Raw genomic sequence first — 26,905 nt, forward strand, 5'->3', positions numbered from 1 at the left:
CAGTGAACGGTTTTTAATGCGGCATTCTATGGTTCAGCACATTATTTGTTCCAGCAATAATCGAACCAATCTGGATCACAATTTTTTTTCGTGGATTCCCGCTGGCAGGTCATTTTACTGGCCTGTCGACGTTTTTAGTTCGCTCAGTTTAAAGTTACTGTCGGTTTGCATTCAGTGTATACATAGAAAAAAAATTAAGTACTCTTACAAAAGATTACTTTGGAAACCAATTGCCCGGAAATAGTTTGTAATGTTACAAAAAATATATTGTAACTTTGTACAACACATGACTATGGTTATTTTTGCATATATGGTATAGGTACGTTTTACGAGATAATACTGATTATTTCTTACGAAAATTCGCCCATTTTTTAAAAATATTTTAACTAATGTTTCATTGTAGCATAATTTTTTAAACGACGGAAAAGATAATAGAATATTGAAAAATGAACTTTATTTTGTATTTATTATGCTTAATAATGTGAGCAGTTAATACTGGAAAGCTGTTCAAAGAATGGTTTATAAATAACTTTAACAATTTGAGATACTGGGACAATAAAAACCATAAATTCCCGGGTAAAAATCCGAACCCAGTATTTCTGCGAACAACATCTTGTAGTGATACAGTTGATTTCATGTAAATGTACCTTTTTCAAATATCTGTAATTTTATATGAATGTTTATATTCCATTTACAAAAAAAAATACAGTGCAGTGTTTCCTGTTTTTTATCTTTGTATTATTTTTTTCCTCTGGTATTCATGTTAGGGGGCCCACCTAATTAGTCGAGGGTGAATTTTTTTTTTATTGGGGTGTGATGATAAGTGTGACGCTCGCTGGTACCATAGATATTCAATGCTGGTACTTCCAGCGCGGTATCGCCTCTAATCGCAAAGCTGGCTCTGACTGGCGTGCAATGATTTTTATATGGCGGAGAATTGAAGACGAAGGTGTATAGCAAGTCTTTAGAGCGTTTTTAAGGATATATACCGAGTGTTTCAAGCATAAAATTACTCTGAAAACACGTGATTAAGCAATTTTTTTTTACTCTTATTAAAACCTAAATACGGAAACCGAACTCATCAGTGTTCGTGAACGGACGCCACTTGAATGACTTCAATAGTTTTTGGTATCGCGTGGTTTTTCCCCCCGTGAAAGTCTGCCCGCCGTGTTGTGCGGGTACATATCGCCGCCTGAGTATTGGAGTGTTCTGTGTCCACTTTTTAGGTTTTTGATGCTATGGACACGAAATTAATATTAGTATTCATTTGTACTATATCCACACACGTCTACGCACATAAAAAAAATGTTTGTTCTTAATTTAAGACCAATATTATTTTGTTCTATGTCATGATATTCATAGTTGTTTGAACTTTCAAATGCTTATATCTCAGTTCCGACTTCAATGGACATAGAACACACTCCAATTCTCAGGCGACGATAATGCAAACGTGATCTCGCAGTCCGATAGTCCGGCAGGGTTGCGGCGCCTGCAACTGGTCCGAGCGACTCAAACGTGATCTCGCAGTCCGATAGTCCGGCAGGGTCGTGGCGCCTGCAACTGGTCCGAGCGACTCAAACGTGATCTCGCAGTCCGATAGTCCGGCAGGGTTGCGGCGCCTGCAACTGGTCCGAGCGACTCAAATGTGATCTCGCAGTCCGATAGTCCGGCAGGGTTGCGGCGCCTGCAACTGGTCCGAGCGACTCAAACGTGATCTCGCAGTCCGATAGTCCGGCAGGGTTGCGGCGCCTGCAACTGGTCCGAGCGACTCAAACGTGATCTCGCAGTCCGATAGTCCGGCAGGGTTGCGGCGCCTGCAACTGGTCCGAGCGACTCAAACGTGATCTCGCAGTCCGATAGTCCGGCAGGGTTGCGGCGCCTGCAACTGGTCCGAGCGACTCAAACGTGATCTCGCAGTCTGATAGTCCGGCAGGGTTGCGGCGCCTGCAACTGGTCCGAGCGACTCAAACGTGATCTCGCAGTCCGATAGTCCGGCAGGGTTGTGGCGCCTGCAACTGGTCCGAGTGACTCAAACGTGATCTCGCAGTCCGATAGTCCGGCAGGGTTGCGGCGCCTGCAACTGGTCCGAGCGACTCAAACGTGATCTCGCAGTCTGATAGTCCGGCAGGGTTGCGGCGCCTGCAACTGGTCCGAGCGACTCAAACGTGATCTCGCAGTCCGATAGTCCGGCAGGGTTGTGGCGCCTGCAACTGGTCCGAGTGACTCAAACGTGATCTCGCAGTCCGATAGTCCGGCAGGGTTGCGGCGCCTGCAACTGGTCCGAGCGACTCAAACGTGATCTCGCAGTCTGATAGTCCGGCAGGGTTGCGGCGCCTGCAACTGGTCCGAGCGGCCTCAAGGTGACACCCGACGGGCCACGCCCTGGATGGCCTTTACCCGGCGCTCGGCGGGCGCGGGTAACGGTGCGGGGTTCGACATCCGCCGACGAGGTGGTGGTGGTGGTGGAGGGGTAGGGGGAGTCGCCGCCGCACCGGACGTCCTTGGGAGCTCGGACCTGTGGCACGACGTGTGGCAGCGGGTCAGCAGTTGCTGGCGACACGCACCACGTCGCGTGGCTCGTCTCGGGAGTCGACACTTCTCAAACAAACTGCACTGTAATATTTTTTTTTGACGTGAATACGTTTTTAAAATCGCTTCCATTCTGGGAGGCAATTAAAAAAAAAAAAAAAAAACACATAAAATCGGGGGAGTCTGGGAAGGCGGAAGGAATAGTCCTCAGAGAAAAAAGACGTTCGGGGGCTCTACCCTGAAAAATTTGAAAATTATACTCTTTGAAACAACGTTTTTTTTTAAGTCAACCTGCAACTTAAATTTCGATTATGACTTTGCTGATTTGACTCAATGATTTCAGAATTTGTTTAAAAATGCTAACGGCCAAACTTCATTTAAATCACGTCATTACACTTGGCAATAAAATCTTTGAAAAAAAATTTTTTTTTCTAAGACGAAAAATCATGTAAACCCAATTGAAATCGAAAAGTATTGACCGGCACTTAAAATTACTCGGTAGTTACAATTTAATAGTTCTTTTTCTCATTAGTTTCCACTATTGTTTCACGGGAAACTAGACCTGCCAGGAAAATGTAAATGGAACGACCGTTGCCCGGCTGTCCGCCTCGCGGTGTCCATAGAGGGCGCGCCGCTAGGGCCGGTAAAGAGCGGACACCTTTTCGCTCGGCGCCGAACTGGTTCAGTCGGACACGCGCCCCCCCCCCCCCCTCCCCCACAGCTGGTCCGCTCCGACGAACTGTGAAAGCTCCGATCCGACAAAGAGCATTGCCCCTCCCCCCTCTTTACAAAAAACTTCTTTTATACGACTAAGCCAACCTCCCGCAATCACCGTCTGCAGCAACAGGAATAAAAAAAATGGGTGGTGGTGGGGAGGGGGAATTCTAATCGACCGAAACAGTGAAAGGCTCGGGCGAGGCGAGGCGAGGCGGGCTGCCATATAAGGTCGGGCGGGAGCGCGCGCCGCGGAAGGGGGGAAAGTTACACGGGCGAAAATGCCAGCGGCGCCTGATTGGCCGGCCGGGCTGGTCACGTGGCCGGCAGCTGTTGCGCGACGACGCGCTGGCGGGGCTCGCGCATGCGCGCTAGGGTCCTGCGGCGCGACTGGACGACTCCTTTCCCTTGCATCACCGAGCGGGTCGGTACGTGACAGAAGGCCTGGGTTTGGTCGGGTTAGCGCTGGTGCTTCTTAGCGCGGTATCGCCTCTGTGCAAAACGACGTGAAAAACAACAGTATCACTTCAAAATGGTGTTCGCAGTGATACTGGGTTCGGATTCTTACACGGGCATTTATGCTTTGTGTTGTCCCAGTATTAACACTGCGCATATTAATAAGCATGATAAAACTAAAATAAGACCAATTATTGAATATCCGATTATATTTTCCATTGTTTAAAAAAAATGCTTGGATGAAACAGCAGTGAAAATATAAACTTTTGTGCCAATTTTTGTAAGGAATACTCAGTATTATCTCAAAAAAAAACGTATTTCATTGATGAAAAAAAAACGAGCCATGAAAATTCGTTTCCAAAGGAATCTTTTGTAAAAGAACAGAATTTTTTTTTCCTTTTGAGTTAGCCACCAACGAGCAGATTTCCCAGGGACGAGTCTCCAACATCTCGTTTATCATCTCGGGTCGTTATAGAAGCGTCGCAGTGACCTCATCCAGTGACAGCGCTGTCCGGTAGGGCTTTGAATATATATACTGTATAGAAGTCGCCAGCCCAGGTTAACATTTCTAATACGGTTTTGAGGTAGTTGGTTAATTCACCGCCGCAATCGCCACCATCTCTAGGGCATCGACTTGTGGTGATCCCTAGCGGACAAGTGTCGAACTCTTCAAACACCCCTTCCCCCTCCCGTTGAACGAACTTGAGCTGCAGTGAATGATAGGTGGGGGGTGCGGGGAATGACAGCGGGTGACAGTGCTGCGCTCTAACGTGTAAATAACAACTAAGACGATACAGGGCGTTACGGCAGCGCACTGCAGCGCTGAAGTTCCCAAGCTGCTCATCATACGCTTCTGAAAAACGTAGAGTAAATCCTATCCACTCGTGACTTCTATACAGTATATATATTCAAAGGGTAGGGGGGGACAGCAGTTTCCTGCGCGCACTCGAGCAGAACGAAACTTCCCTCGATGGCGTCACACGTCAACCGTCGAGCGCTCTCAAGGCCCGGAGATAGCTGGTTCTCCACCGCGGATACACAACTGCCAACTGCAGACGGATGTGGCCCAACGATCGATTGCGTCAGTCCGAATAAGCTCACGAGAAACTCAGCGTGATTTCGTGAAAATCGTTACAGGGTAGCCACCCGACTAGGAAAAATCTGGAAATCGCGACTGAACCGTGATTTTTTTTTTTTTTTTTTTTTTTTTTTTTTTTTTTTTTTTTTCACCACCAGACAACCCGGGAGAAACCCGTGAATTTCGGAAAGCGATCGGTTTGTGCTCAGTTCAGCTGAGGCGCACTACATATGCTATGTCTTTTAAACTGTGACCCAAGGTTGCCGGCAGTGAGTAGAAAATCGACTGTGTCTTTACGTAACCAAGTAACCTTCGCGTGCAAACGAAGGCCTTGAAGTGGACCGGAGTCCATTGTAAACAAAGCTGCGACTTGTTTATTTTTAAACCTCGTGCTCGCCGGGAGTGTAAAATACGCCGCGATATTGCCCGGTCCTGCGCTTTTATGACTGTACGCGGCGACACGTGACCTCTGTTGCCATCCGACGGACGCGGGTCAAGCTGGGGCCGACCAGTCAGGGGTGTATCTGTGTTAGTGAGGCGGGACGGTAAGTGCGACGCTCGCTGGTGTTTCTAGCGGGGTATCGCCTCTAAGCGCAAGGCTGTTCACTGACGCGCAGTCTTCTCGTCGAGCATAGAGCAACTATGAGAGTTGAGCTGTTAGCGTAACATTATATGACGGAGAAGTGAAGATTAAGATGTAATGCAAGTCCTTAGCGGATGTTTCATGCCCTAAAACTTATCCTAAAAACTGTTCCATTGTGATATCTTGAACATTTTTCCATTCACGTGGGTTTTTTTTCTCTGGAGCTCTGAACTCTTTATGTAGGTAGGGCCCTTAAAAAACAATTATATAATGATTTCTTTCCAACTCCAAATTTTATCGGTTCTTAAGTGAAAGTAATGGATACATGTTGCATTTGGCAGGATGGGAGAAAGTTGAGTGATTCTGAAGAGTTAAGATGTGGTCGTTGAGAACTTCTACAACAAAAGTCGAAGGTCAGGGTTCAGGTCAACTTTTGATCATACTTTCTTTCTGTATTGATAGGATATATCATTTCTATCAGCAGGAAGAATACGTATTAAATTATTAAAATTGGGGGGGGGGGGGGGGTGGTAGAAGCAAGGATGAATGGCTATAATTTAATTAAATGGAATTTTAGAAAAATAATGACTCCCACCTAATATTTTTTTTTTTTTTTTACGATTCAGCTGTTCAAAACAATACGTAAGGATTTAGTTTAATTATTGTTCCGACCAATGAGCTTGCGGATGAGATTGCGCCGATGACGTCACACCGACAGCAACCACTTGACCACGGTCCAGCCGAGCGCGCAAGGTGACCCCGACGCCCCCAATCCTGGCAAGGACGTCACTTCCGGTAATTTCCGCCGCCCCCTGAGATCCGAGAGATTGCAGCCTCATTGCCAGCAGCCTGGCACGACGCCTTGGAGGCCTCGTGAGTGGCTCATCTGTCTTCGGTCTTGCCAGGATTGGTGCTGTTTTTTATGTGAACATCTCAGCGCTCGGCGTACGGCATGTGGTGGGAGTAATTTCCTGAAAGCGACGGAAGTCAACAATGCTGCCATCTGTGGCGGATGGCGCGAACCAAAGTTCACAAGGACAAAAGAGAAAACTTTTTAGTATAACTGTTTAATGTATTTTAAACAAATTTTTTAAATCAAATTCCTTGCCGAAAATAACGTTCAAAGCCGGGGTTTAGTACTTTTTCAAGCCCTTTTCGCTTTCATATGCGCCGTTTAATTACTGAGTTTTAAATTTGTGTATGCTAATCAAATGAGTCAATAATCTACGCAGCGGCTCCGGCAACGAATTCTAGCGGCGGTCGCGGAAATTACTTGTGATTCGCGTCCAGGAATCTAGCTGAAAACCTGATCACGCTCGTCAGTATCTTAAAATAATTCTACGTTTAAATTTCGTGTTGAGAGTTTCAGATTATTAAGTGTATTTGCAACATGAGAACACAATGGATTTGCTTGTTATCGATGTTAGCCCCCTCCCCCCGGTCAAAAATTGAAGTTCTCCGCGCGCTCTTGAACAGGCGCTCTATCCACCTCTTGTTTCCCACAGCTCGTGAAAGTTGGGTCTCGGTCCTGCGCTATGTTCGACAGTTTCTTCTGATGGGACTGTTCGCTCGGCCTGAAAACTGGGCGTTCGGCAGTCGGTGCTTCGTTTCCTTTTCTTCTTTCTTTTCTGCTATTGGAAAGTTTACTCGCCATAAAAAAAAAAAAAATATCTCACTCTCTTTTTGTGCAAGTTTTCGAGCGGGGTTTTTTGGATCGCGGAAAGGAATATTACTTGTGGCCATCCAGTGTAACGTATCCGTGTCACTAGAGCACTTCTTTCTATAGAGCGATGAAAAAAAAAAAATAGCGTGGCATTAGAAATCGTTTACATATTTTGACACCAAATTTAAAAATTAAGTTCATTTGAGGAGATTAAGTTACTATACCTAATATTAAGGTAAATGTTTTTAATGCTCTAGCAATTTAGTTTTTTCGTCTAGGGATTATACAACTATTATGTAAATATAAAAAATGAAACAAAGTTTCGTTTGAAAACTTAAATGGTTCATTATTACAGACTTGATCTTTTTTGTTTTCACACTTTCTCAAAGTAATTATCTGTACGTAGTTTATAATATCTAAAATGTTTTAAAATTAATATCATTATATTTGCATTTAGTTTACATTTTTCTATCAGTTGGTATTCACTAACAATAATTTTAATTTTAATAATTAAAGATTAACATTTTTTTTAAAGAAAAATAGAGCGTTTTGTTGAGAAAAGTTGTAAAAATATAAAATGATGGTTATGAGGCCATATAAATTTATTGACTTATTTATGAAGTGTTGAACTATATTTTCTCTATCTTGTTTATTTTAATGTTTAGTTTAAATCAAGAAGAAATGCTGCAATTGAAGAATAATATAAGTATATATTTTTTTCTTTCTTGAATGTTAGAGTACGTAATTCAAAGTTCAATGAAAACCAGAGTTATATTTTCGTGCTACATGGAGCGAGCCAAGTAAGTAATATTTTAGGTTTTTCCTCCCCCCCCCCCTTTTTTTTTCTTTCTTCATTCCAACCACACTGTAATTGTTTTTATAAATGGAACAGAAATGTGCATGTAAAACTACATATATTTTTTAATTGGTACATTTACATGGAAACAACTGTATCACTACAAAATATTGCTCGCAGTAATACTAGGTTCGGATTCTTACCCGGGCATTTAGGTATGCTTGATGTTATCACGGTACCTCCAAAAGTTAAAGTCACTTTTTAAACCGATTCCTGGATAGTTTTCTAGTATTAACTGCGCAATAATAAACAAGATTAAAAAAAAGGCAAATTTTTGAATATTGGATTTTTTTTTCTTCATATTTTAAAAATTACGCTTGAATGAAACACCGATTAAAATATAAAATTTATGCCTCGATGTTTGTAAAAAAAAATAGTATTATCTCGAGATAAGTGTTTCATAACTGCGAAACTTAGTCACTGCCATGTGTTGCACGTGGTTACAATATCTTTCTTGATTGTATTACAGGCTGTTTCTTGGCAACTGGTTTCCAAAGGAATAATTTCTAGAAGTACGGAGAACTTTTTTGTTCCCTGTGCAAGGAAGCAGCGGTTAGCGTGGTTCGGTGCCGGGAAGTGTGTTTGTGTGTCGCGCGGTGTCAGCGCGGCAGGAGTGACCCGGGTTGGATTGTGGGGGAGGGGGGGCTGTCGGCGATACTCCGGGGAAGTGTGACGGCCCCGGACGAGACACCAGCCGTGTTCCGGGCGAGCGGGGGCTGCCGGCTGATTGGTTGCCCCAGTTGTGCTGCCTCCACCCTGGCGGCGCACTCATGCGATGCTCTCTCTCTCGTGGTCACACTCATCACTCATCCGTCAGTGGTTGCGGTCCACACGTGGAACTGGACGGACGCAAGAAAGTTGCGGCCGGCGTGTTTGCTTCGACACAGGTGGAGAAGAAAACGCTTTGGTAGTGCGTGGGTTCATTCCATAAAATAAAAAAAAAAAAAGACATCTGGCATGGAGAATTTTTGTTCTCGTTGATAACGTGATTTTTTTATTTCTTAATTATTTTGGTATGTCTGTTAGAGCACCCGTGAGGGTCCACCGTGCGTTGCCTCTCATGCACATAAAAAAAATCTTTACTTTTACAAAAAAAAATTCCTTTGAAACCTGTTGCCTAGAAATATTTTCTAATACTAAAAGAAAGATATTGCAACTTTGTACAACACATGGCTATGGTTATTTTTGCATACATGGAATACGTCTCTCGAGATAATAGTGAGTAGGCCTAGGCCTATTTCTTACGAAGATTGCCGCGTGATTATATATTTTTTATTGAAGGTTAATTCAAGCATATTAAAAAAAAACAATGAAAAGCTAATAGGATATTCAATAATTTGACTTCCTTTGTTTTATTATGCTTATTAATGGGCGTAGTTAATATTGGAAAGCTATTCAGGGAACGGTTTACAAATAACTTTAACTATTGGAGGACAGGCGCCTGTCGACCAGTGCCTTTTGGTTTAATCCTTGGCCGATGCAAAAAAAAATTCTGATCAAAACTCATAAATAAAAATTCATTTGGGTTTACATTTACATTTCGACAAGTATATTAATCATCCTCACTACTAACAAAGACTCTATGAAATGAATCCGACCCGGCTGAATAAATATGTTACCCAAAATAGCTTTGCCTGCAATGGAAGCTGTATTATGGCATCCTATGACCAACTAGAATGTTAAACAAAAGCGTGTGGACCAAAGAGATGAAATCCCAGCGAGACAAAAAATTTCGGGTTGTCGGTCAAATGCCCGCCCGTCTCTTTCCGCGGCCCCTGTTTCAACTGTTACACACGTGCGCAAGTCACACTCTTGTGCTGTGCGGTCGATGCCATCAGAGACTTTTCATCCTTTTGATTCGGCATCGCCATTTTCCCCGTCAGTCTCTGGCCCGGCGTGTTCCTGCCAGTGTCAAGGGAAATGTGGCCCGATAATCAATTCAAGGCAGCTAGCTGTACCTATCTAAGGCTACTTTGCTGCCGAATATGAATGCGTAAAATCCCCGGTCCTCTAATGAGGTTCGCCTCGCAACGCAGCTTGACTTGTTACTGCTTCCGAAGATTTCTCTTGAAGTGTCGACGCATGGCGAAGTAGGCGTGGAACAGTGGCGCGGGTATCTTCAAGTCCTCCTGTAGTTTGTCTCGGGTGACGCGGTCGACAACACGCAGATGAGGAAAGGCAGACAAAAGCCCGAGGAAGCCGTGGAACAATTTCCGTGTTCCTGATATAAAATGGTAACAGCTCATTGTGCCTAGAATCGAGAATCTTTCACTATACATAATGAGTCTGAATTCGACCGACAGACTTTTTTTTGACTTGTGGTCTAAAATGCTTCCTAAGTTGAAGTTGGAGCTGTACAACATTTTTTATTGTAAATTATAGAGAAAGTGATAAGATAGAATTCCAGGCGTCTGGGTAATTTATTACTGATTGAAGTTCTACAACCGCGGCGAAACTTGTTGCTGTCATAAAATGATTCATTGGAATAATAACAACATAAAGAATATTATATTAAACTTACTTCAATTATTTTAGGTGTTTTATTAAAAACAGTTTAGATAATATTGATTTATTCAATAAGGTACGCGATAATAAACAATTGAAATAGCAGCAAGTGGAACACACCTCATAAGAATAAAACCAATGTCTACTTTCATTAAAAAAAAAAAAAAAAAAAAAAAACACTTGGTTTCAACCCCCAAGTAGCATTATTTATATAGTTAGTTGTCAAGGGATTTTTTTTTTTTTTTTTGCTTTTTCGGTAGTAAAATTAAGGGCTAAAATGTTATAGAAGTAATACTGTTCGGTTTTTAAATGCAATGCTATTTATTAGTCAAGTCAAAATAAGGTTGAAATTAATTTGAGAGATATTTACTAAACTTTTCTTAGTGAGCAGAGTTCTTGAAATAAATAAACGAAAATGTAGGCTTCTGTACAGAGTTAAAAATACTTCTGCTGTCCCGTTATCCTTCACTGGGTGGAACGGGGTCTTAAAAAGGGGAGAGGTGGGGGGGAGGGAGATATTGACCAGTCCCGGGTCCGCCCATGGCCGCGAACAAAACACGTTCGACCCCGCGGGCAGCAGCGAGACAAACAAATCTCGACTGTCGCCGAGACCTGGCATCTCGCTTTACAGACACCCGCCCCTCCCTCTCCCATGCAGGTATTGAGCTAAGGCGCCGCAGACAGTTGACTTGATCTGACTTGACCGGTCCTGACTTGTGCGCCACAGCCACCAGACCCGAGTGAACGGGAGACAGGAGATCGCGCTTCGCTCTGAGATACGAGTGCGAGCTGTGACGATGTGTGACTGTAGTGTGCTCGTGGCTCTGAGTTCATAGAATCGGAATCAGAAAATCAAGAATTTGCAGTTAGTGTGTTACTAGTGAATAATAAAAGTATTTGGTTAATATAGCACGGAAACCATCAAGAATAAAAACAATGTGATCCTGAACTAAGAGAATAAAATATAATACAATAAACGGCTCTGCAATAATTAAAAAAAAAAAAACAATGATACCCACTAGATTTAATTCAGAATTTAACAGCTGTTTCTGCCCGTATTTCGAATGTTTGGTATTGTGTCACAAAAATATTTATCACCGATGTCATAGAGCACTTTACTAACACACAGCTCCAATCAGAAGTTCTTATATTGATAATCCTTCCATCTTGCCACACACATATCCTGCCAACAACTCGGGAACGCGCAGAGCGGATAGAGACCGGAGCCGACCTGAGTCCAGTCACTCCACTACAGTCGTGTCGAATCCTGTCTGGTCGCAGTGGCGCTGCGTCCATAGAGGACAAGCAAATGGAATTCCTTACACGTCAAAGTCAACTCCAGTCCATTCTTTAGCTTTAATCTCTGGGATGGATGCCTGTTCTAAAGTTGAAGTCACTCTGGTTCATGGAGGTATTAGTCTCTGGAGTGGTTGCTTGTTCTAAAATTGAAGCCACTCTGGTTCGTCTTGCAGACGGCCGGCAATTACAAAGAAGAAACCGCTGGCACCGCCATACCGTATTGCAGTATAATGGGCATTCAGGTTTTTTTTTCCCACTCAAAACGCCTGCCCCTAGCCTATATGAGTTTGAATAATGTGAATCATATCCAGAAGTTACGATGTTACAAGTTACTAACCACGTCGTCTTTATCGCGCAGACGTTGTGTTGAACTGGAGCCGACAATGGAAGATAACGCGAGTTCCGCGACCGAACTCGGCGGCGGCTACTCAAACCCCGGCTGAGGCGAGCGGCACGTTGTTGGCAAACGTGCAAAGAGTAGCGCTTTCTCCGGGAAGCCGGAGTCGCTGAACTGGTCCCAGTTGCGTCACGGACATGTCGCAGTGCTCCGAAGTTATCGGTTGGACAGTACAGCCCGCGATTAGCTCCGTCGGCTTTCGCTTGCGATATCGACGTGGAGCCGAGTAGCCAGATGGACATGAGCTCGAAACGCTAAGCCCTCTGAAAGTCTGATCGGTGACACGAATTGCGTGATCGGGTTTGACGACACAATTCTTCCTCTAGGGGGGGGGGGGATTATGCTCACCATAGGGTTGCATTGTAACGAGCGAAAATCCTTTGCCTGAACACCAGTACTTACGCTACATTGCAACCATCTCATGCGTGGAGCAAAGTATCGCGGTGATAAAGACTCTGGACTCTCTCTCTCTCTCTCTCTCTCTCTCTCTCTCTCTCTCTCTCTCTCTCTCTCTCTCTCTCCAGAGGACCCGGGTTTTAAATTCTGAGAGTTGGTGTGAGCAATGTTTGCCGTGTCAATAATTTGAGAGAAAAAAGAAAACGAATCCCACCACTTCCCCGTTTGGATAGCATACTTTTTTTTTTGTTGTGATCATATTTAAAACTTTTTTCGTACTGTTGTATTGTAGAAATATAAATATATATATTTGTTTAACAATACTCACTTTATGATAGTAGTTTTACGATTCTTCCTAGCGATTTCTTTTCAATCTAATAACATTTTTTTTTCTAGGATTAGCTTTTATACGGCCACAAATTGTTTGCTAACCAACTGCTTACCAGAGTGACTTAAACTTTCGAACTAAAGCCCACTCACTGGACTTATACCCCTATGGCCTGAGTTCCAGTTTGAATTTATATTATCCATTGTTCGTAGTTAACGGTTCTTGCCCCAGTTTATTTTATGTGTTGTTGAGTTTATTCGCCCCTAATAACCTCGCTGAAGACAAAGCGTTAAGCCCAAGTAAAAATAAATCGGTGCAAGTCTTCCACTGCTCGCCACTGATGTCTAACACCTAACCTCGGTAACCAGCAAATTCACGAGTTCTCGTGTTGAAAATTCACTTATAATTCGAAACTCTGACACGAAATTTAACGTAGAATTCTTTAAAATAATGCCGAGAATGAAATATATTAGAATAATTTGTTTTTAAACTACATTTCTTGACACGAATCACACGTAGTTTCCACACCCGCCGCTAGAATTCGCTGCCGGAGCAGCTACGTCGACTATCGAATCATTTGATTAGCATACTGAAATTTTAATCTATGAAATGAACGGCTCCAATAAAACCAAAAAAGACTTGAAAGAGTACTAAACACCAGCTTTGGGCTTAATTTTTGACAAGGAATTTTATTAAAATAATGCCCGTGTTGTTAAAATTCATTCTTCCCTTTGGCTTAGTGAACTTTGGTTCGCGCCTTCTACGACACATGGCAGCACCGTGGTCACATATTTCCGTTCCATTCGAATTCCGTTCCATTCACGAGCTAAGATGTTACACATCAAAAATCCACATAATCTAAAGTGTAATGGAGTCACCGCCTCGCAAGTGAAGTGCCTGTAGTTACGCAAGTTGCAATGGTTTCTTGTTGACCGGTTGGATTTCGATCAAAAGTGAACGGCAGGGCTTTACGAAGCAAAGGGTTATTGGACTAGAGTGTAAAGGCGGTAGTATAGTACATAATTATGCTCCTTTCAATTCAGGTTTTTGCTTATGATATTAAATTAACTGATAATAATTTTATGGGTTATTGTTTGTAAATGGTTTTATCAAATTAATAAGTGTTTATTTAAGGGTTTTGAGAAACTAAATGGCCAAAATATGTATTTAAACCTTAGCATGATCATCATAGGGCATGCAAAACTGTTGTAAACAATTTTAAATTAAACTTTTTTATAATGCCTCTATCTCAAAAACTCTTAATTTATAGGTTATAATTTGTAAATTAATGAAAGGTTTTTCGAAATAAAAGCTTAGAAACCTGCGATTTTCTAGTGATAGAGCGACGCGGATTTGTTTCTCACGCTCCTACCTCACAAAAAAATGATCGTACCGATATTTGACCTGACACAGACTATCGGTAATGCAGTGATTTTCGACAATATTTCACCAGTGCCAGCAATGAAGTTTTTTTTCTTTACAATTTTTAATCAGCTCAGACAAGCGTAAGGTACGGCAGTTTAAGTGGTATACCGTGCAGGTGTCGACGGAACTGATTGTCAGAAGCTGATTCCCAAAATTTTAAGGCTGTCTGGAACACTCTGTAGTCGTACCGTCGAACTGTGACACGGGACTCCGTCGGCAAACTGGATAACAACCAGAAGGTCGTCTTGTTCGCTGTTTGGCGCGCAGCGCCCGGTTCATGAATATTTCTGCCGCAGTGGTTGTCAAACCTGAACACTTTGGCCAAGGATATCTCGGGTAATTTGGACACAAACTGGAACTACGGCAATCTCGTTCACTTTTTTTTTTTAACAGCTCCAAACACAATTCACGTTCATAATCGTTCGTGTGCTAATAAAATTATCCCGAAGACAACTTTTGTACATGATAAATTTTAAATGATCATTTGAATTTACTGTGACCGATCTACGTTTATAGGGCGCTGGTAAGATTGAATAGTTACCTACTTTGTAGCTACCTTTGGCTTACGATTTTCAGAATAACCGTTAAACAACGACACATGCAGCTGTTTACGAACTGTAAGACAAAAGACTCAAGTTTTAGTTAAAAATCTAATACGAATGTGTAGCTGGACACAATATTCAATTACAAATTTTTTTTGGAAATGGAATAAAAATATTCATTAAAATTATGATAACTTGAAATTTTGTACATTTAAATGAAAACAATTGTATCACTGCAAAATAGTGTCCGCATTAATACTTGGTTCGTATTCTTACCCGGGCGTTTATGCTTTGTATTGTCACAGTACCTTAAATAGTTAACGTTATTTGTAAACCGTTCCCAGAATAGCTTTCCAGCATTAACTGAGTACACTAATAAGAATAATGAAACTAAATAAGGTCAAATGATTGAATATTCGATTATTTTTTCCATGGTTGAAAAATGTTTTCGTAAGAAATACTCAGAATTTTCTCGAAAAAAAAAAGTATTTAATATAGGCACAAATAAACATAGTCATGCGTTTTACAAAGTTACAATATATTTCTGGCATTATTACAAAATATTTCTTGGCAACTGGTTTCCAAAGATACTTGTGAAAGTTTTAGAAAATGTTTTTTTTTTCTGCGTAATAGACGAGAACTATCGAGCTGTCTCTCTCTCTCTGCACTGAAACACACACACGCGAACAATCAACGCCACGATGATATGTTGTAACTTCAACAAAATGGCTGCAGTCCGCGCGACACGTGTTTTTTTATTTTTTATTTTACTTTTTACTTTGTGGTCCTGCGCGCCTCACGTGGGCTTCGTTATCTTACACGTCTCCGTTTTTTTCCAGTCCGTGGGCGCGACCAGCTGGTCATACCTGAGGCCACACTTTCACCTCACGTCCCGGTGTTTACGATTCCGTCTCGTGCTCGCGCCGACGCGTGATTGGTCGCCCGGCAGCTCGCGTCGCGTCGCGTCACATCGCGTCGTGACCAGATTCGCGCGACCCAGCGCCACTCTCTCCCTACAACGCGCCGGGCGAGCAGGAGATACAGACCATACTCTGACCCCGAGTCAGACGCCCCGATAATTCACGTCTGTACATCTTCGTTTTCATTTTTTTTTGTACTCCCGTAAAAGGTAGGTTATGTCAGGTCTATTGCATAAATAATTTTTTTCCCCACAAATATTGTTTATTTTCTTTTTTCGCACGTCTAGGTGATCGAAACTGAACTGAAAGATTGGTTAGTTTAGGTCAGAGGCATCTAAAACACTCTGAAATTGTGAACGAGTATGAAATTTCGAGAAACTGTGTTTTTTTTATTGTTGTAATATGTCAGCTCTCGGTATACTGTATTTGGTAGGAGTAATTTTGTGAATGGAACGGATATATGTAAACTTAGTGCTGCCATCTGTGGCGGATGGCGCGAACCAAAGTTCACAAAGACCAAGGTAAACTTTATAGTAGTAACTGTTTGATAAATTTGAACCAGAGGGACATTATTTGTTTAAAATATCTAGTCGGAAATCAGGTCCGAAACAGGGGTTTTAATTGTTTTTTTTTTAGAGTGGTTTTTCGCTTTTATCGGAGCCGTTTCATTATATCATACCTTTCACTATGCAAATTGAATGTTTCCACTGTTGACGTAGCTGCTCGGGCAGCAAATTCTAGCGGCGGGTGCGGAAACTACGTGAGATTCGCATCAAGAAATGTAGTTGAAAACACAATTTCTGTATATTTATCACGCTCGGCATTATTTGAAAGAATACCACGTTAAATTTCGTGTCCGAGTGTCGTATTATAAGCGTGTTTGAAACATGAGATACAGAGGTTAGATGTTTACACATCACTAGCGAAGTTTCGCTCACATGTTGCTCGAGGAAATGTGAAAACGTCAGACATGCTCGGGAACTGTATGGGGCTCAATGAAACGCAGCCTTCCTGGCGAACAGCAGGTGGAAAGCGCCGGCGCCGGCAGCAAAAGGCGCGCCACGTACTATTATACTACACTTTATGGTTTCGCGCGCGTATTTCTTTTCTCTTCTACCAAGCATAGGCGTGCGCACGGTAGGTGCCACAGGTGCCTTGGCACCACCATTAGGGTTAACGTTATTTTGTTTTTTACAAGCACAAATAATACATACTTACAAAAACAGTACTATTTCCAAAAATATATGTTTTACAATCGTGTCGAGTTGTGCTCATAACACTATCAGTATATCAATTATCAATCGAACCAACTATACACACGGAAACAAGCCAGGTGAAATTACTTGTGTTGTACACGCGGGCCGCGGCTACGAAACTTCTGAAATGTAAATATATCTCATAGTTCTCCTCGAATTACATAGAATGCGCGCTCGGTGTCCACTGTTCACTCCACTCGGCAGGCGCACGGAATAATAGCCGCCGTCCGCCAGGGTTTATTTAAAAAAAGAGAGAGAGTTTAGTTAGTTAAAAGGATATGCTTACTCGATGACTTATATGCAGTCGCCGACAAAACATTATTGTTGTATTCCAAAAGGTAAAACTTTTGCCCACTCTTATTTGTGTATTTTTATTATTTTAATATTTTACATATTTGAGGTATGTTACTTTCTTTACATTTGCTTAAATTCAACAGCGCACACGAATTTTTCCCCTTCTTAACTTAGTCTAGGCTGGCTGGCAGCCAGGTGGTAAACGACTAAAGTCGCCCCCGAAACAACCAGTGCCACCAAACAAAAAGCGGACAAAATGTCCAAGCTCCCGCCCATTTGCATAGTAGTCTTTATACTCTGTCCAACTCTTCTTCCAGAACCATCCTTCGGTTTCCTGTAACCAACGTGCTTGTAATTAATGCATGAAATTTTGCATCCCGCATGTCAGTGCCCAGGGTTTTCCCTGTGTCTATGCAAGTTTTACCTGGGCCCAACTTATCTAGTTTTAACTTAGAATAGTCAGTGAGGGGAGTTAGTCATGGCTAAAACGTTGCCATGTTGACATGTTGACATGTAAGTAAGGTTTTCAAAGCCACCAGCATGAATTCCGTGCAAACAATTTGTGCAATTTACTTTATGGCTCAACAAAGCTTAAAACTGTAACTAGTTTAGTAGTTTTCCTGGCGATTATAACATTCAAAGCCATAATTTTTCATAAAAAATGTTAAAATTTTTACATCTATGTATTCAATGTTTTTGTTCGGAAACACCTTAAATAGAACCATTTTGCGCTTTCAAATCCAAATTTTTCCGGGGTAGGACCCCCGGACCCCCCGCTTTAGGCTCGGGGTCTGTGAATGATAGGGCTGTTCTGTAATCTGGCACCACCACTACTGAAGTCCTGCGCACGCCTATGCTACCAAGACTGATGTCTCGCGGACAGCGAAGTCACTTAGCGACGTGAACAGGCATAAGTGTTGATCAAGGAAGTTGGACGAGTTCGACCGGAGTGTTTTAGAGACACCACGGAAAAAAAAAATCTAAACCAGAAACTCTCTCTCAGGTTTCGAACCCTGCTCCTACTAAGTATACACGCCGCCTCGCTCATTGGTTAGCTCGTCTTTCGCCCTCCGTGCGGATACAAGTTGTGATCAAAATTTTCGGCGAGATTTTTATATAACAGCAACTGCTGGCGCTGCATCTATTTGAATTGACATACCCGATAGCACGATCCGCTGAGATAGTCAGTGTCAAGTTTGAACAAGTTGTGACTTGTCGTTCGACTTCCAGGGCCGGAAGAGTGAGGTCGTGTTTATCGTGTATGTCGCCCATCATGGTAACGGATTTCGAACAACGCGTTAACATTAAGTTTTTGTTTGCGAAAACGGAAACCAGAACAAATGGGTCTATGGCTTCCTCCTCCATCAATACAAGCCGTGTCACGCCTAGCTTCTGATCCGCGAGTATTTGGCCGAACAAAAGTTTCCTGTCTGTCCACATCCAGAAATGCCTCCAATCATGGAATCAACACTAAGATAAAAGCGCATCGCTAGCCAAGGAGAGTATTTTGAATAAAAATAGTTCAAATTTGCTGGAATATTATTAATTTGTTCGTATTAAAATTATTCACCATGATATCGAACCCAAACCAATTTTAAGTCCAAACATGACATAACACAACCAGCAAGCAACACGCCAACCACCAAAACAATAATAAAGACAAGCGCCAGATCTACAGAAACATGTCACCTAAGTACAGAAGTAGTCATTCATTTCAATTCGATTGCAAAGTTAAAGAAAAAGAACTAATTACGATTATTTAATAAATTAATAAATTCAATTCTTTAACAACAAAACAAAAATGTTTAAGTGGTGAAATACTAAAAAACAGCGAGCAATTTGTTCTACACGTACAGATGAACAGTGCCACAAAATAACAGGCATAGGTATTTTTATTTTATAAAATCTTTTTCCTGTAAACATGATTGTAGTAACAACTGCATTCAGCATTTTAAGTAGTTAAAATTATTTGTAAAGGAATTAAATTATTTAGTATAAATTTTTTAGTTGATAGTTTCCCCATTTAAAGTTTACTTTTTACTCAGATAATATTGAAATTCACAGAAGCCTTTTAAAAATATAACACGAAAGATTAACACAAGAGTAAGTTAAGTTTTGTGAAGCAAAATTAAAGGGCATAGTAAAATAAGAATCATAACATGGTAACAACTGTATTATCTTAATCTTCTGTGCAATAATGCATTCAAGCGCCCATGTGATTTCATCCACAAGCGACAGCTAGCGGCAGAAGCGACAGAGCCAGGAAGAAGAGGGAATAAGGCCGACTGTCGCGTGCCGTGGACAAGCGACAGTGGGCCGTGAAGTATGAAAGATGACTCACGTGGCTGCAGCGTCCCGACGCCCAGCTCTCGCCGCCAGCGAGTGAACACGTCGGAAGCTGGCGGCGGCTTTATATAGCGCCGGGGACCACTCCCCCTCCTCCCCTCGTCTATGTTCCCCTCGACGGCTCGATTGTACGCTGGTCGCTCGGCGGTTTACCGTCCGCTCTTGTTCTCCAGCGCTGAGCGCAGTCTCTGTGGTCATCGAGAGACGCTTATACTGTAATATATACATTTTTTTAATAAATGAAACATAAATATTCATGTAAAATTACAGATAGCCTACTTATCAATTTGTGCATTTACGTGAAAATTACTATATCACTAAAGAAAAATCAGTTTTCGCAGTAATACTGGGTTCGGATTCTTACCCGGGCATTATTGCTTTGTGTTGTCACACAACACCTCCAATAGTCAAAGTTATTTGTGAACTCGTTCCCTGAACAGCTTTGCAGTCTTAACTGTGTACATTAATCAACACGATACAACAAAATAAAGTCTAATTATGGAATGTTCGTTTATATTTTGCATGATTTGAAAAAAAATTATGCTTGATTTGACTCAGTAACTAAAATATAAAATTATGAATTTTCGTAAGAAATTCATTAGTATTGTTTCGAAAAAGTCTTTCATATGTGCATAAATAATCATATCCATATATTGTACAAAGTTACACTATCTTTCTTGTAGTATTTAAATTTCCACAGGAATCTTTTGTTAAAGTACCTTTTTTTTTGTGTATTTTGTTTTCTATGGATACACAGGATGTCCATAAAAGAACGTCCCAGATCCGACGGTATATTACGACAGTTTAATTTAGACTATTTTCAATAAATCCTACATGAAATTGAAGGTAAACTAACCTAGTTTTTCATGCAAATGTTCAATAATTGCAATTTTTTGCTACACGGCTCACATTAAACCTGAAGTCCAATTCTTCCCACACTTTGGTTAACGTCCGGAGTAATGGACCTCTTCAATTTTGTGTCTCAACTCTGGCAAATCAATAGGTAGTGGCGGAACGTAGACTCGATCTTTTATAAAGCCCCAAAGGAAAAAAAATCGCATGGCGTTATGTCAGGTGAACGTGGAGGCCAGCGAAAAAGAGCTCTGTCGTCTCGACCATTACGACCAATCCAACGGTCAGGGACTTTGACGTTAAACTACTTCCGTACAAAGATTTTACAATGGGGAGGGGCTCCATCCTGAAATTTCAGATACACTCGTAGCAAATTGCAGAAAACAAGATGCTTTACGCTTAGGAGTCGCCATTTTGCGTAGGTGGCGCTGCAAGCGAGAAAATAACAAAGCAGTACTCGCACGTGCTTTATCGAAAACTGTTTGAGTTACTCTTTAATTGTGACCTTCAACCAAAACTCTACATCGCTTTCAGTTAATACTATTAAAATTTATAGCTGGGATATTCTTTTATGGACATACTGTAGGTATTTCAAATCTCGTCAGTTAAAAATATAAATAAAAATAAAACATGGTTTGCGGGGCCGCCACAGGCGTTGGAAGTGGAACTTCACATATAGAGTTACAAGAGTGCTGAGCGAGTATGCAAGTGAGCAAGTGTGCAAGTGCGTGAGTGCGCAAGTGTGTTGTATTGCAAGCATGCCATCGAGGATGCTGCTGTCGCCATCTGTGTTTCCGGCAATTTTTTCTGACGTGACAACGTCTAATAAATCGATGAACGCTGGATGCACGCACGAAGAAGTGTCCCGGTACGCACATTGTCCCGTTACGCTGTTTCCCGTTACGCTCATTGTACGCTTGCGCCGCATCTATCTCTCTTCCACTCGATTGGAACAACCGTCGATTTGACTTTTTCGAAGCACATTAAACTTGAAACACTCCCATTCGTTTCCTACTTTTCCTATCATCGTCCTATCCTTAACAGAATAACACAGATTGGAAGAAGTTAAATAGCAAACATGTATAAAAGTTATAGTTAAAATAATCTCTTCGTTGAAGTTATAAACATATTTGAATTAATGAGTGCAAATAAAAGTAAATTTATCAATTAAATTGTAGATTTCATTTCACTCCTTCTTTGTATCCATACAAAATAGTGATAATTCAATAAAAATGATTCAATTTTATTCATAAAGTATACAATCATTTCATCAATGTTTAGTTATGACGTTGTCACGTTAAACTATCGTCCGTAAACCGACTTTACAGACAACCAATTTTTTTGTTAGCTAATAAAAACCACTCTCGAGGTTCACAATAAAACAAACCGCGTGACGAAAGCCTACATATTTGACTCTAATTTAAGCGCTGTGAGCGTTTCCCCCCCGTTTTTTTATCGTTACACTTCTTTTTGTTGCGCTTTAATTACGTCATTTCCTCGATCTATCCAACCCGCTGTAAAGAAATTTCACTTAAAATTTCGGTTAACTACATAATAATGTTGCACCAATCACACTTTTTTAATATATTTATTTGTGTGTTCGACAGCGAGCTCAGTGGAGTCTGACACTTGCGATGAACCCGACAAAGAGATCGGTAATTGAATCGCTGATCCGAAACTGTTCTTTTGGCGATGAGCCGAACCCAGAGTTCCCCTGGCGCGACCTCTACGAACCTCGGGGGGAAAAACTGAATAAAGATGGTCGGACCGGCATTTAGAACCCTTGGTCCTCGCGAATGCAAGTCTATAGTTTCACCGCTGTGCCACATCGTTCGGAATCGCCTGCCCCCCCCCCCCCCCCCCCCCCGAAGGTAATCAGAGCACCAGCTAGAAGTCTACAGCGACCCGAAAGTTTTACCGTTTCAAACGAACTGTTCAAAAAGGCAGACGAAACGGAGAGAATAGAAGTAAGCGAAGCATGAAAATGGGGGCCAATTGATAAAAACAAAACCTCCTAAAACATAACTTACCGTCTTACCCACTTTACTTATTTATTTAACAAAAAAAATTCCAAGAGTACCACCTGTATAAAGACCTACCACAAACCAAGTGACTTCAGTGTTCAGTGTTGTGCCGCAATAACCTCAGGAAAATGCTGCGATAGTTCCTCATCAAAGGTCACGGCCTGTTTCTTTCCCTTTCCCAGCATTCCCTCTTGATATGTCGCGTTCTTCGACGATCTCGCACGAGACGTAAAGCTGCACTAAAGAAAATAAAAAATAACAGTAAATCAAACAGCTGTCACAGTGATTGGAATTACCAGCCAACTTCGGCGTGATGACATCTGAGTTGCTGATCTGCTTAGCCGTAAAATCATAAATGAGTTATACGCTTCCCGAATAAACCTACTGGGATAAAAGTTTAGGACGCTTACATGCGCAAAAAATACAAAAACTTTCAACAACTGGCTTTTGTCAAAAAAGCAATAGAAAATGTGTGACCAATTAGGTTTTTGTATCATACTCATATTGCTGAAAATTTTCCTACTGTAAAACAATTATATTATGAGAGCCCACTAAAATATCAAACTAACATTATTTTTTAGATTTTAAAAACTTTTAACCACACAAAAACCTCCAATTTACCTCAAGTGGAGTAATTTGGAGGTATAGCTCGAAACCAGATTTGGACATCTGAAAGTATTAAAAAATATAGGGCGAATTAGTGCTTAAACAACAACCAAAATTCTTCATAAAACATTTTTTCAACTGAAAATAATTTAAGACAACAAATAAAAAATGGAAATATAGTTGAAGAATGAAGGTTGGAACCCGCAAGTTTTCCTCTGATTTAATGCATATTGTCCCAGACCACCTAGTAAAATTTAACTTGTTGCTTTACATTGCATACGTGTCTGATTATTATTGAACATGGTGTATTAAGTAAAGTAAAAAGAAAAACCGACGACAGAAACTCCACTCACGAATGACGTTAATATATTCCCCTGCCCCTTCTGTGTGAGCCTTGATGCGGAGTTCTCCAGAGAGAATTTCAAAAAGTACGCCTCCTCTTCCACTCTTCCCTGGCAAAACCTATTGGCCTCAGATTCTAAGGGCACGCCCCTTAAGAATACTACAGATTTTCACACTTGTTAACACGGTTGTATTAAAGTAATTTACCCATCAAAATTTATTGTCAATTCACGTCTTTTTACTTTATTTACTTTAATAACATCTACGACCTGCACACATGCTTGTGCCTCATCCACCACGGCTGCCATAGACCACAGCTGTCATGGACCACGGCTGCCATGGACCACAGCTGTCATAGACCACGGCTGAAGAAAACCAAGACTGCCGTAGACCACGTCTGCCGAAGACCACAGCTGCCGAAGACCACGGCTGCCGAAGACCACGGCTGCCGAAGACCACAGCTGCCGAAGACCACAGTTGCCGAAGACCGCAGCTGCCGAAGACCACAGATGCCGAAGACCACGGCTGCCGAAGACCACAGCTGCTGAAGACCACGGCTACCGAAGAACATGCTGCCGAATAATATGGCTGCCGAAGAATATGGCTGCCGAAGATCACGACTACCGAATACCACGGCTGCCGAATAATATGGCTGCCAAAGACCACGGCTACCGAATACCACGGCTGCCGAATAATATGGCTGCCGAAGACCATGGCTGCCGAAGAACATGGCTGCCGAAGACCATAGTTGCCGAAGACCACCGCTGCTGAAGACCACGGCTACCGAATACCACGGTTGCCGAATACCACGGCTGCCGAAGAATATGGTTGCCGAAGACCACGGCTGCCGAAGAATATGGCTGCCGAAGGACATGGCTGCCGAAGAATATGGCTGCCGAAGACCATAGTTGCCGAAGACCACGGCTGCCGAAGACCACGGCTGCCGAATACCACGGCTGCCGAAGACCACGGCTGCCGAAGACCACGGCTGCCGAAGAACATGGCTGCCGAAGACCATAGTTGCCGAAGACCACAGCTGCCGAAGACTACGTCTACCGAAGACCACGGCTGAATAAAACCAAGGCTGCCGAAAACCACGGCTGCCGAAGACCACGGCTGCCGAAGACCACGGACTAGAAATGGGCCTTGGAAGTAATGGTTCCCACGTCCGGTCGATAGCGACTCATCCTCTATGCAGTTGTTATGGCTCGGGTGAAGGCAATTGCACGTCCGGGAGACGGGCGTTAAGAGTTTCCTTCTTTCACGGACACATCCCCGCCGCTCGCGGGGCGCCGGTAATTAATGCTTGGAAACCGAGCGCGGACAATGGGCGGAAGAAACTGCAGGTACCTGGACACAGAAGCTGCAGTTATCAGCAAAACGCGAGAGGAAATGTCGGTACCGCACGCTTGCAGCACGACACACCCCATGGCCCAGACCTCTACGTCATGCCGAGAACAGTTGATTAGTGCTGACGGTTCCGAATAAAATAATAGAATAGTTTTCAAAATAAAGACTTTTTTTCCTAAAATTTTATACTCCCTACCCTTAACCTAATTATTGTATGTTGTGGCTACAGATATCCATATTATAATAAGTATCTAATTTTATTCATGCAATCCTTAATAATCCTACACTTATAACAAGACAAAATAATTAAATATGCTATACTTAAAAAAAAAATTATTTTCTCAGCTTGTGAGGAAAATTTTTTTGATAACGTAAATTTAACTATCTATTCAATAAAAGAATAGATGCTAACTTGGAAAATTATTTTAAAAGACAACTCATTTAAGTAATAATGGTATAATATAATAATGGCACAAATCTGCTCAATTCTTAAACATAATTGAATGTATTATTTTTAAACAAGGCCTAATTCAAAAATAAATTCCGCACTGTGATAGTACGTACTTAATATTTAAAAGTTCAAAGTTCAAAGTTTGTGCAAGTCAGATTGTGAGAATAACAGGCCATTTACTTTTATTAATAGAATAATTTCAATAAATGTTTAGCTTCATTTAAAATTTCACTAGTTTTTTTCACTCACGTCGAATGGCTTCACTGTCTCACACGGACTAATTTAATTCGAGCTCTGAATAGTATTCACTTATTACCTATATATGAAAGCACCAAGCGCTCTGTGTTTTGAGGAACTGAACTTCGAGACTTGAGCCTGCGGTAGTTTCGAAACCTGCTGCTCATCAACCGTGCGCTGATACTTACTGATCAGGTTCACTGGAAACTGCTGAACGCCCGACTGATTTAGTAGGCTCTCCGTGACTTCTTCAGGCGATCTCTTGTCGCGAACAGAGCTACTACCGTTACTTCGTCCCAGTAGCGGACCAGGCATATCTGCAGGCATCTTCAACAGCCATTCAGTCATTCCCACATTCCAGACGCACGTAGGCACAACTAATCATGGCTTTCTGGTGTGTTCGAACTCATCTGCTAATGCAACAATCACAACAGTGCGACTGGACCGACTCAATTTGCCGAGACTGAGACCTGGGTTTTTGAAGTAGATTTGGGCCCACCCGCCAGATAGTATCTTTCATAATGTATTACTAACATAGCTATATTGATTGTGAGAAGTAATGCATCAGCTACTATCAGGCAAACAAACCAGTTGAAATTAATTCACTTTATTTTGGTGGCCACATATTTTGTGGTGCGGCATACCAGAAATTTATAGGGGCCTACTAATTTATATAGTACGTGCTTTATTTAAAAAAATTATAAAACAGCATTAAGTGTTTCTTGCACAGTTTAAGCTATTAGTCGTAAAGTAGTTAAATTAACATTATAAACCAAGCACTTTGGGTTTGAACCTCTCTTCCGAGGATTTTTTTGCTAGTAGTTTTGGACCCATCCAACAAATAGCCTCAAATGTCACGCAAAACATGGTTTCAGGTTCCACAGTAGAGTCGCACTTATAATCTCCCTCCTTGTTCACCGGGAGCGATGCTTATAAAATATCTCAGCCAATCACACTCCACAATTCTTTGGCGTCGGTGCGACGAAATTCGTGGGCAAGACAGACTTTCCGAGTAGACATTTTTTTCCTTTTCCATCGCATCAGAAGCACGATGTTACTGAAATTCTTGTCAGTTTTTTTTTTTAAATGATGCTTGCTGGTGCATTGGTAATACTGTTATTCATGTCTTTTTAAAGTTTTCTTTACTAAATTAACACCTGAACTATATTTGAAATGTGTTCACGAAAGACCGAATCAACGTTAAACTTTTGGATTAAATATATATTTTTCTCAAAGATGTCGATTAAAAAAAGTGAGCGCTTCTCTCAGTACTGGCCAGTGATGTGTAACATCTAACCTCGGTAACGAGAAAATTCGTGTGTTCTCATGCTGCAAATATGCACTTATAATACGAAACTTGGACACGAAATTTAACGTAGAATCCTTTAAAATAATACCGAACGTGATAAATATACGCAAATTGTGTTTCCAAATACATTTACTGACGCGAATCACA

At 41.7% G+C, this 26,905-nt stretch overlaps 1 protein-coding gene across 1 annotated transcript in view; it reads right to left on the bottom strand.

The window, feature by feature from the left end:
* LOC134537728 (uncharacterized) overlaps positions 1–19,623 on the bottom strand; it is a 47,029-nt gene extending 27,406 nt beyond the window's left edge. The window contains exon 1 of the mRNA XM_063378475.1: positions 19,583–19,623. The gene's annotated coding sequence lies outside the window, so the exon portion shown is untranslated. The remainder of the gene's footprint in view (positions 1–19,582) is intronic.
* Positions 19,624–26,905: the final 7,282 nt, after the last annotated feature.

Source organism: Bacillus rossius, chromosome 12 (genome assembly GCF_032445375.1).
Source record: "Bacillus rossius redtenbacheri isolate Brsri chromosome 12, Brsri_v3, whole genome shotgun sequence".
Taxonomy (NCBI): Eukaryota; Metazoa; Arthropoda; class Insecta; order Phasmatodea; family Bacillidae; genus Bacillus; species Bacillus rossius.